At 36.7% G+C, this 12,489-nt stretch overlaps 1 pseudogene; it reads right to left on the bottom strand.

The window, feature by feature from the left end:
• The window catches only part of LOC112502296, a 60,297-nt pseudogene that overhangs the window by 13,859 nt on the left and 33,949 nt on the right, over positions 1-12,489 (bottom strand).

Below are 12,489 nucleotides of genomic sequence, written 5' to 3'. Positions count from 1 at the left end.
ATAGAGGTTGTCAACAAACTGGAATACATATATAGTTTAAACAACAAATAGTGAGAAGAGAAGTGTACCTTTAGGTACGGAGAACTATTCTTTCTAAGGTATTGATCACGTGTGCTCTCCCACAAAGAAGCACTACCAACTTGTGCAATAACTAAAGCATCTGCCATCTTATTTGCAGCTATGCACTGTGCAACAGCTCCGTGGTAATCCCCAACAACCAAAGCACGTTGAACAGCATCATCAAATGAAGGGTCAGTAATGCCATCCAGTGAATCACTTTCCTTTGTTGGTTCTTCTGCACCAGGAACAGATCCTTCAATCCCAAGGTTGTTGCCAGACGTTGACACTGGTGTGTCAGCTTTAGGACTTGGAATATTGTTAAAGAAATCTTCCCCATTATCAGTGGGGGACATTTGGTTGCCCCCCATAAATCCTTCATCAGCTGCTCTACTTTCTTTAAGACTGAGAGAACCCATATCCTGAGAGAGATCTTCTCCTATTGTTTCATTAACTTCAGCAGGTAAACTGAAGCCAAGGTGGTCTAGAAGCTTCGTTCTTGCTGCTCCATCATCTTCAACATGAGCTTTAAGAATCCCCATGTTTCTTTGTCATCTTCAGACCTGCTCAAACCACTCAAAAAAACCTCAATTCAGAATATTGGTGGTAGGAAAGCAGATGGAGTTATTACTTCTTACAGAAACATACTCAGACTCGTCATACTTTTTGTGACACAGAAGCCTCAGTGAGGATCGCTCTCCACTCCAATCGCAGCTTCAAATTCAGATGATGTAACTAAATTGTGTTCAGTAACCAAGTCCCGCACATTAACCTGAAACACCATGTAGATGATGGGTCACAATTTCAGTGAAAGGAACCGCAGTGTAAAACCTGGTAGAAATACCTCTGAACGTCCAGGTGAAGAACCAATTATGTGAAATGAAACAAGCTTGCCACCAAAACCAAAAGTAACTCCAGCTTTTCGCTGGTACCATTTTGGGGCTCTTAAAGGTGCTGCACATAACAGAAAATAAATATAAATCACCGACATACATAGAGAAATGTCAAAAGACGCAAGGGCTCCAAAGTGAATCACATAAAGCGAATCACATGTATCAGTAAGACATGTGCATGCGGTAATGGATGATTTATATTATTTTCCCTTATGAGAAGCTCCATGACAATCCCAAGCTTCAACATTAGGCATCCATCTTAATTTTTCCTCTCGCAAAAAGATTGATAGCCCACTGTAACATAGAACGTGACCCAACTAGACAGATACCTATGAGCGTAATAGTCTCGGCATGCAAATCATTAAACAAGAAAATATGAATTGTGCAACTGTTACAATGCAGTGCAAACCATTAAACAATAAAAATATGCAAACCTATTAAATAATAAAATAAATTACTAACAAATAAAATTTAAGAAAACTACACAAAGCTTTATATAAGGGTGGAAAGGGAAACAGAGTGACAAATTGTACATTGTTTGCAGATTCACATAACTCATGAAATTACTACTTCAAAAAACAGAGAAAAGATGAGAGGGCTAAAGGAAGGCAACAGGCCAGAGGGAGACATATCACGAGCACGACACATGTCTGTTATGCTGCAGTGCTTTTAGGTATAAATGTATATGTTTATGGTTTCTTCTATTTTTTGCACTACTGCCAAAGGCCCATCTTACCACTTCTACCAAGTTAATTTTTCCATTCTCTACCTCTCTGCAAAACCTAATCTTGGTAGAAGTTCACAGCCAAAGCTTTTTATGTACTACTGCCAAACTGCCAAGCTAATTTCTGGTACCCACAGTCAAGCGTTTCAGATGATATCAGCATCTATATTACGAATAATTATCACTTCCGACTAACAATGCAGAAACTCTCTGTAAGACATTTTCATGCTAATTCGTGAAGTATGGTATCCATCAATGATTTCCATGACTAACAGGTGCAACATATATAGTGCCTATGAAAGCAGCTGGGAGGATGCAACCTTTTTTACAACTTAAGGAAACTTCACAACACAAAAATAAAATTCGTGAAAGGCCTCTGAATATTTCTTTAGCACCTATATGAACACAAGCTCAATGCCCTTAGCTCTTCCCTTCAGCTTCATTAATAAACCACCACTCAGACTATACATCTTATCACTCTAAATCTTTTTTCCATTTTTACCTGGTGGGGGATCAACCATGTCTCGTTAGGCTAAAACACCGGACCTCCAACTAGTGGGGTAGATGGCACCGATAAGCTACACTACTAAACTTCATCAATTGTCAATAAAGGAAAATTTGGTAAGTGTGTCCTTCCACATTTAAGAGTCTTGTATTTATTAGGCTAACAAGGTCATTATTCACCATTGCAATGGCAGCCTGTTGGTAGACAAAAATGCGAAATAGATACCCTAAAAAGTCAAGAGCTAATGCCCATAAAGGAATTATGGGTCAACACTAGAGGTCATCTACACCAACTGACTGGAAAAGATGAACAGTTTCAATTGAGCAAAATCCGGCAACTGTATTTAAATTGCAGGTTCTCACTTCTCACACACATTCAATCAAGGAAAAAGAACGTAGAATGGCCTAACAAGTTATGCAGTAGCTCTGGGTTTTTTCAGAAGTAGAACATCTGTTACATCATAACGATAACATCTCAACAAGTAGTTTGAGAAGAAAGAAATAACCCAATAGCAAATGCATGGCACATTGGCACCCACACCATAAAAGAATTGGACAGAGGCTGAAGACTGTCCAATCTTATCAGTCAATAACGTTATCAGTCATTTCAGTACCAACAAATGCTTTGGAGAACTTATGAAACCTCAACTGCAAAAAAGACAATCAAAACCAAATAGGTAAGGAGTATACTCTGGAACATGAAAAAATCCATTACCTGAGACAAGGTAGCTCTCACCAATACCATATCGAGCACAAGCCTGCAAGGGGGGAGGCATATATGAGCTTCTGTAACAGTCCAGTAGATACCATGGATATGCTGTCTAACTATTACAGCAGCATGCTGTGTATGCTCCTACTAGTGGGCACAAAAGAATGGATCACTTTTAGCAACATGAAAAGAGGCCAGTACTTGTGTGACAATAATGTACACACATGAAATTATTTAACTTCAAACCAGAATCTATACAAAGATAAACATGACCAAAAGATGCTGGTCAGCAATCTTTTTATAGCCCATTGGGCCAGATGTTCATTAAATTATGGAAATGCCATTAATGTAGTACTTATAAAATCAACATGCTAGCTCAAATGATGAGTAAATATTAAAAAGCATATTAGAGCATCTCCAACAGATTCCGCAAAATGGAGAAGTAAAAAATCAAAATCTCCAAAAAAAAATTATTTTCATCTCCAACAGATACTCTATTTTGGAGATTACATAATTAATTATATTATTAAAATATTCAATACAACTCATAAAATATATTTCTCTCTTAAAACATTTAATTTCAAGCAACTTTATTGGTAGAATGAATAAAAAACTATTTCTCTCTCATATGTAATCATTTTTGGGGAAATCTCCAAATTTGGAGAATTTCATCTCTCTCTCATACTTTCTCTATTTTGGAGAAGGTTTTGGGGAATCTGTTGTAGCAAAAAACCTCCCTAAAATCTCTATTTTGAAGAATCTGTTGGAGATGCTCTTTGAAACAGCAATGACATAAAGTCGCAAGTGCAACTTAGCGAACCTCAATATTATAAATGCCAACTTTTCCATCATATAACCCCCGGTATCTTCGGATACCAGTGCACATCGAAATTCCAATTGGTTCCAGCTGGAAGTTCAGAGACAATCTACAAAAACAATTCATCAAGATTAGCTCATGCATCAAGGAAACAAGGAAAAAGTAGAAGATGTTCAAAAATTTAAATCATCAATCTCAAACAACTGAGGAAGACGTTGACAGACCTCAGCAGAACCAGTGTCCCAGCAAATAGTGCGATTATCTTTGGCACAGGTAAGCAAATAGGAGCTATCATTGGGACACCACGACATCGCAACAACACCTGGTATATTAGCTTGTTAGATGTCAAACGTAAAACATCAAGAAACTAATTCATAGAAATATCAATATAAAATTATATCAGCAAATCAGAATTATCGAAACTTCTATGTACATGCATACAGTGTCTGTACGTTAACATGCTATTGCAGGATAGCCAAGATGTACTGCTGGTCATTTATGATCTTAAAATAGTCACTAGTCCACAATCTAACCCTCATAAGCCTTAGAATTACCACGTATTTAAGTGTGTGGTTTATGCAGATTCATAGACTAGTAACCACCTTCCATTTCTGACTCAAGCAACTATGAGGATGTGGGTTGTATCTTTTCTTGTAATATCCATGGTATTGGGCACTTCCCAACTAGTCCAGTGATCCATGCAAAGTCCCCCCCCCCCTCTTTTTCACATGACCCTGACAAAGTTTAGGCCTTCAGGTCACCAGGCAGGGCCCCTAAGAAGTTGATAGCACTAGTTGGATTCAGACTTGAAATCTGATGCTTGATGAAGCACCATGTCCCGGTGAATTACCACCAGCACCAGACCGACACCTTTGGGTTGGCCGCTGTTGTATCTTAGTTGAAATTCACTTGGAAAATCATTGGGTATTGAACAATTTTACCTCTACTTCATGTACTTCCATTTGGTCTACTTGGTTCATGAATTTGGGAGAAGATTTAAAAGTATGATTTGCATTTGGAAGATTCAGTGAATATTATGATGACTAAAGTATTCCCTTAATTAGTTTTGCATACACACTACACATATAGTAGATATATATCTACATGGCATTTATAATTATAATCCAGTATCACAAACCTTCAGGTAAAACAAAACTAGGTAGTAGGTATACGACAAGTAAGCACAAACAAAACTCTCGAGTAGGCATAGTTCTTTTTGTCAAAATGAAATTCTCTGTTTGCATATATTTGTTCAGCTGATTAGGTATTGTAGGTGATAAAACTACTGATGAAAAAGAAACAAAAGAGCATAAAAAAAACAGGAGCAAAATCCCATGTACGTATGGTTTATACGAAATGAGAGTACGAGGAAGAATTGAGTATTAACTCTCAGCATCAAAGCATAGAGGCAATTACGTGCTTAAACTCTCCAATGTCGTCAAGCTTAACAGACTAAGCTGTATAGCTGACTCCTTAAAGAAAAGGTTTTCCACCTCATCATAGGAGCCAAGCTATGTACACCTCAACCTTCTTCCTTCAATCTCCAGACAATTCAACAGGCCAAAATATCAAGTATCTCTGAAACCGAACAAAAAAGTATCTTCACCCTCTAAAACAAATTCAAAGTCCAATGTACATTGATGCAAACCGACACTTCAGAACATGCGCTTTTGGATGTTGTCAGACTAAGTAGAGAGATAGTAACTCAAAGGGAAATGTTAAAAATAAAATTTTAACTCCAAAACTGACCACCTTACATAAACTGTAATTCCCAAAAACCAGGGACATATAAAGTTGATAATAAAAGAGCTTTTTAACCATCATGAGTAACAACTCCTAAAGTACCCTAAGATGGAGTCACAAGGCCAGACAAACAGTATAAATCATCACTTAACTAATATATGCTACAATTGATAAAAATGATTGAAGAGCACATGTTTAATAGCAAAAGGTCAAGTTATAAATGATTTCCAGCATACCTTTAGTGTGACCTGCTAACTCCTGCAGTGGGGACATTGTATTCCGCATATCCCATATCTGCATGCCAAAAGTTGGTAAACTATACCAATAACATATTTACATACAGAGAGTTAAAAGAGAGTAAATTAGTACCCTCAGAGAAGGTGAACTATCGTCATCCGAAGCAACAATAAGTTGTGTGGCAAAATCTGGATGCCACTGCAAAACAGAGCATCTTCTTCTAACTGAATCTGAGAAACTGTAAATTGGAAGTTTCTTACAGAATAAGTTAATAGTTCTATAATACATTACAGTCATAATGCCAGATTCCAGATATTTACCTTATAATCGGCTTTTGCTTCCTCAGGTCCCAAACCACTAAAACAACAGACAAAATGTAGCATAAGTTTTTCTACATTACATTACCTTTAAATTAATCTTGGTCTCCGTTCATACCAGTTGTTCCATTAAAAGAAGTGGATGCCAAGATAGGTTGAACCTTCTTATTCCATGATAAGAAGGATATCTCACCCTGTGTAGCAGATCCACTGCCCTGCAAAGAGAGATTTATTAGTCTAAAGTCAAAGCTAAATACAAACATGCATCTTTGTAGAAAATTACTTCAACCAACAACTTAATRCACATAAATAAGAAATATAAATTACTAAAATCAAACCAACACAAAAGTAAATTTTGTAATTGAACATAAACAACAACAATATAAACATTCGCGAAGTTGCCCTTTGTTTAAAATGCAATGTAGTACTAACAAATTCACCAATATATTGACAATCTCATGCAATAGAATGAAAAATTATGGCAACAAAATTAAAGACTTGTTGCACATATTTTATATCTAATCAAACCAGATATGGAGAAGCCACAAGAAATTATAAAGGAGCATCCATGCTGATAAGTATAATTTATGTATTTATGTTGATGCTATATCATCATTTCCCCAACTTTTCTCTTGTGATTTACATCCTTAAAATGGATGACTTGAGTCCTTTTGGTTATTGTTTTACGTCTTCCTTGTTTCTTGAGCCTGGAAACAGATATTTTCATGAGAAGTGAACATCTCAAGTATAGTTAGAGAGGATTCTCATGTTGATTTGTTATTAGTATTATGTCCTCAACTGATTCGTCCTCATTGTACACTATCCAAACTGTGAATGGTGAAGTAGAATTTTTTATGATCTACTATGTTTAAGGATGACTTTGCAACTATATCAACTGAAAGGCAGATTTTACAAGGTAGCCACCAGACAAGCAATGTTGTATTGATCAAAGTGTTGGGCAACAAGGAAACCCATGCGGGGACTTGGAAGTTGCAAAAATGAGGATGCTTACATGGACTTATGGTCGGATCATGTTAGATAGGATACCAAACAATATCTTTCGGACAGAGTTGGGAGTTGCACCTATCACGGACAAACCGAGAGGGGGAAAACTGCAATGTTTGGACATGTTCGTAAGAGACCAATGGAGGCACCCGTTAGGAGAGTAGAAAGAATGACGGTAGAATCTCACTTGCAAATCCACTTGCAACCAACCTATCAACCTCGGGAAATCTCACTTGCAAATCCACAACTAGAAAAGTATTAACATAGAAATGAGGGTAAAATCTCTTGGAGAAATAATCAACCCCTGTGAACAAGGTTTTAAAGTACGGAAACGTGAGGCGAGGCGTTTTCCCTCCGCAAGCCAAGGTGTAAGACCATCTACATCCTGCAATCCATTTACACTTTCAATTGTGCCACGTCAGCTTTTGCAATTACCACCTACACACCTATAATTCAACTACACTTTCAAAAGTGGTCCCCACTACAACATTTCAATAATATATTTTATTAAATATATATATTTAAAAAAATAATACATATATATTAAATAAGAGTAATTAATTTTATATTTTATTTAAAAAATAATATATATATATATATATTAAATAAGAGTAATTAGTTTTATGTATTAAAAAAGGATGTGGATGGTCTAGGTGACATTGCACTTTGAATTGCAAATTTTGCAAGTGCCAGACAAAACTTTGGTGATGTGGCCATTTGCAATCCCTTTTGAAATGGTTTTGCAAGCCGCATGTGGATGCTCTAAGCCTCGAGGAGGAAAATAAAAATAAATAAAATAATATTATATATGTAACACTTAGCTGATAATAACATTTAGAATCATAATGTTGATAAAGTCTTTAAATACTTCAATGTAGGTAATTAACTGTTAAAGATTTTATTTTTTTAATAAAAACAAATTAGAGAAACATTAAAAGCCTCCCACATAAAGAGAAATATTAAAAGTAACACAAATGTCAAGAGAAGAAAAAAAATCACTCCTGCTATGTAAAATCGAAGAGTCCTTGTGCACCTCCCAAGTCACATCCTTAGTACGTAGTTTTACTGTATAAAAACGAACAATCACACATAGCAGTAAGTTTTCTTCTTCAATGGCCATGCACAAGGACAAAGCAAGGAGCAGATGTCTCACATTAATAGGTCATCATTCGGTAGGCATATTTTCTTTGATTTGGCATATCTTTTAACCCCCAAAGTCTTAGTACCACCTCAGCCCTGCCTCACCGCCTCAGTATTTGGAGGTGTACGACCCAACCAACCTAGCAGAGGCGCCTCCTCAAGAACGTTTTTTGACCGCCTCGCCTCGAGGCGTACGCCTCAACCGTTTTTAGCAACCATGCATGTGAAAACAAAATTCACAAATAACTGACGCAAAATGTTTGTTTAAGCACAAACACTACAATCTAAGACAAACATAATTTGTTGTTGCACCTTTAGCACCATGTTTTTTTACTTCGGATGATTCAATCTCACATATCACAGATAACAACTAGTCTAAGCATATATTATCCTTGGAACACACATTTCTTGAGTAACATGGAACAAATGTCCTTACATGACTAACTAGACTACCATAGTAAGAGAATTTAGATGTGAGATTTATTATGAGGTTGTTATCGATCAAGACAGCCAACCACCATAGAACATATGTATAGGAATAGAATTACAACAATCTAAAAATGATGCTAGGTAAGGAGTTTCTACATTATTGCAATGTTTGGAAGACTTCTTTATAATCATGTATATGAAGCAAAGAATAGTGATCGAAGAACACCTAAGCTGACTGTCCAATAAGTTATTGGATATGACTTTGAGATCCGGTATAGGCGAGAATTTGAGAACAAAGATGCAGACGCACTTTCAAGGAGCGGGATCAATCAAAGTGGTCTTCCTTGTAGTAGTCGTATCACTCACAGTAGTCTTTCTTCGAGAGATAGTGCATCTCCACAGGATACCCAAATCCATAGTCTCCAATTCGGATGTATTTTTCTTGAGCCATTTTTTGGTGGGTTTGCTTCGAATGCAAGGAACGGTCCTAAAAAGAAGTATGGCTTACCACCGCTAAACCGACAGATAATTGGAAGTATAAAATCGAAGCAATGAGACTTATTTGAGGTGTTTTAATCAGAGATCGAAACAATGGGACAAACGGAAGGCATGGGCAGAGCATTGGTATAACACTTCCTATCACATGGCAACTTAGGCAACTCCCTTCAAAATTCTTTATAGGCGCGACCTACCTCGCTTGGTACATTATGACCAAGCATCCACTCCAGTGTCACAAGTCGACCAATATTTGGAAGAAAGGAACCAAGTGTTAGACGAACTTAAATGACATCTCTCCAAAGCACAATGAATGATGAAGCAGATGGACGGCCTTCGAATGGACATGTAGTTTTTATTGGGAGAGCAAACATATTTGAAGTTATGACCACACCGACAGAAACCCTTGGCTCAACGGCACAGTGAAAAACTATCCATCAGATACTTTGGTCTATTTGATATTAGGGACTAGGGAGCGGATTGGACAAGTGGCATACCGATTAAAGTTGTCGCCTACACCATCGATCCATCCAGTGTTTCACATCTCTCAGTTATCATGAGATTGGCAACCATGCTCCATCCTAACACCTCCACCATTATTGACGAAAGATATGGAAATGTTGTTATAACTTGAAACATTGGAGGACGCCAATAAAGGTCCAATAAGAACCAAAGGGAACAAGATGTTTTAATTTGCTGCAAGAACTTACCAGGTTATGAGGCTACATAGAAGAAGTTTGACATTATTAACCTCAAATTTCCAGATTTCCACCTTGAGGGCAAAGTATGTTTCGGAAGGAGATAATTATAAGGTTTGAAAAATCTATTTCAAACGAAGATCACAATAAGTAAAGGTTGATTATATCTTATTCTTGTTGATTGATATTGCAAATAATTTTCTTTTATCATAGGTAAAATTTCCATACAACAAATCATAAATAGAAGGGTAGAGTGGGGCACTAGATAGGCAAGATCATAGTATTTCTCCCATTTATATACTATTGTTTTGGAGAGACGGCTTCCTCTAAAAACTATGCCGGTTTTGTTAAGTTTTCAATTGTTTAATCTTCCAATATCAATTTGGTTCCTATCAGAAACCATGGGGTTAGAAAAAGTGTCTAATGAAATCACAAACATTGTTGTTGTTGATCCTCTCTCTCAGTGATTTGATGATAATCCCTTTTCACTTACACGTTGTATTTATGTTTCTGTCTTTTCAGTTCCAGCGATCTTCACTGAGCATGTTTAGTGATCGCTGAAGAACTTGCATTGTAAATTCATTAGAGATAGCGATACTTCAAGAAGACAATACTCACACCAAAGAACCTTCAGCAAACGTCAAAGACTGAAACTGAAGATTAGAGACTGGCAAGTACGTGATCTAAAGCGGTACTCAGTGATTACAAGTCTGTCTACATATGTGTGAAGACTGCTCAAGCTTCAGCGAATGATGAAGAGACCTTCAGGTCATTCCAGCATTCAACGATCAGAGGAAGCTTGCCTAGCACGATTGTTGTTGTCTTGTCCTTATGCACACAAAGGACAAAACCATACCTTACGAAGGTTGGTACGGTACGGAGCCGACTAGTCGACTCTATTGTCTACCAACTTTATATAAGGATGTGTAACATCCAATTTCTAATATGCCCAATTATTTGCTTAGTATATTTAATTATTGGGCTAAAGAGAACTCATGATTTAGTGGGAGTTTAGGTTTAAAATTTTAGAATTATACTTCATAGGAGTATATTAGAGGATTTGGGAAAATTTTACATCAAATAGATACGTAAAACTAATTTTCTTGGGAGATATTTTCTGGAATATTTTTGTTGGATGTTATAGATTATCTCTTTATGAACGTGTAGGTGAAAACCTCATAGAAAACGGAGGTCCGAGCGAAAAGTATGAATAATTTAAGTGTTGATGGTCAAAATGGGTACCTAGCTGGGCCAACCCAGCCCAACTCGAGTTTTAACATTATAAATTGGATTTTTGGCCCATTTTTCTTGTCATTTAAGTCCAGAACTCACACACACACACACTAGAGGTGCGATTTTCACACACATAGACTTGATTCAACTCAAATCAAAGAGGAACTACAAGATCTTTGAAAGATTTGATCAGCAAGTAAGGTATAATCTATTTTTGCACTTGTTTTTTGTTGACATTCTTGTTATATGGATTGCATGTTGAGATAGAGTTAGGGTTTCATATGGGTTTGATCTTAAGTGAATAAAATGAGTGCTTTTTAGTGTTTTTGGCATGAAATTTTCATTAGATTCAAGAGATTATCAAGATTTATGCAGGTTCATCATATGAACTTTGACTTGATCAAGTCAATGATTTGGGAGATAATATAAATGATAAAATAAAGGTTGGATTTTGGTTTTTTATGTCAAATATGTTATATTAAGTTGAGATTCAGAAGTTGGAATGGTTTGGAATCGAAATGGTTTGAGAATTTGTTTTTTTGAAAATGAGAATTTCGATTTAAGAATGCATTGAAAGTGTGCAGACTTTGAAAATCTGTATAAAATCGTAAAAAAATCCAAATGAGGTGAGGCCAATTTCCTTAGTTAGATATTTGAGTCTAGTTTATTTCTTATTTTATGATCAAGGCATGAATTCGAGCTTAAAATAGGCAAAACACATGCAGCAGCTGTACATAGAAATTTAGGTACAATGTTCAAATAGGATATATGTATATCATGAGTTTCTTATATTGATTGCTCATGAGATTTTGTACATTTACTCCAGGGGTAATTAGTACATGTTTTGATACTTTGAAAGCAATTTAAGTATGGTAGATTGGACTTGCTTTGTGAGCTCATTCGGAGCTTTTCGGTATTGTACGGTTACCCGGTGAGTTATATAGTTAATTGTTACAAATTGATTTGAACATATATATTTTCATATGAATGTTTTTGGTCTTGAATGGAGTCACACGATCTTAATTTGTCTTTGATTCCGTCTCTTGAGTCGATTCCATATTACTATCTTGGTACATTGGTTTGCTTTTCGGATCCGGACTTGTTTGTTTTGTTCCTTGAATTGTACGCCATAGTACGGGTACTACTTTGTGTGGAACGCCGGAAGTTTATGGCGAAGTCAAGATCCCGGGTTGGACGGGTGAGACTTTCTGCGGTTGTGAATACTCATTGCTCAGAAAGGAGGAAGAACAATGAGTAGGGAACCTTGGCACATACCCGGTAGAGGAAGGCGGGCAGTGCGAGGTTTCTCGTAATGTATGATTCCGATTCGGACTTTGGCATGAGCCCGGAAGGTGAAGGACGGGGGGATGCACTATCCTCGTTATGTATACTGATTCGATCTCTTGGTTCTTGATATTATTGGTATTATAACGTTGCTGAATATATTTGGTTGTTGATCCTGTCTCCTTGTTGTATTGAGCATCAATG

The sequence above is a fragment of the Cynara cardunculus genome, unplaced genomic scaffold, assembly GCF_001531365.2.
Source record: "Cynara cardunculus var. scolymus isolate 2C unplaced genomic scaffold, CcrdV1 Un_Scaffold_1189, whole genome shotgun sequence".
In the NCBI taxonomy this organism is placed as follows: Eukaryota; Viridiplantae; Streptophyta; class Magnoliopsida; order Asterales; family Asteraceae; genus Cynara; species Cynara cardunculus.
This window is presented reverse-complemented; position numbering and strand designations above follow the sequence as displayed.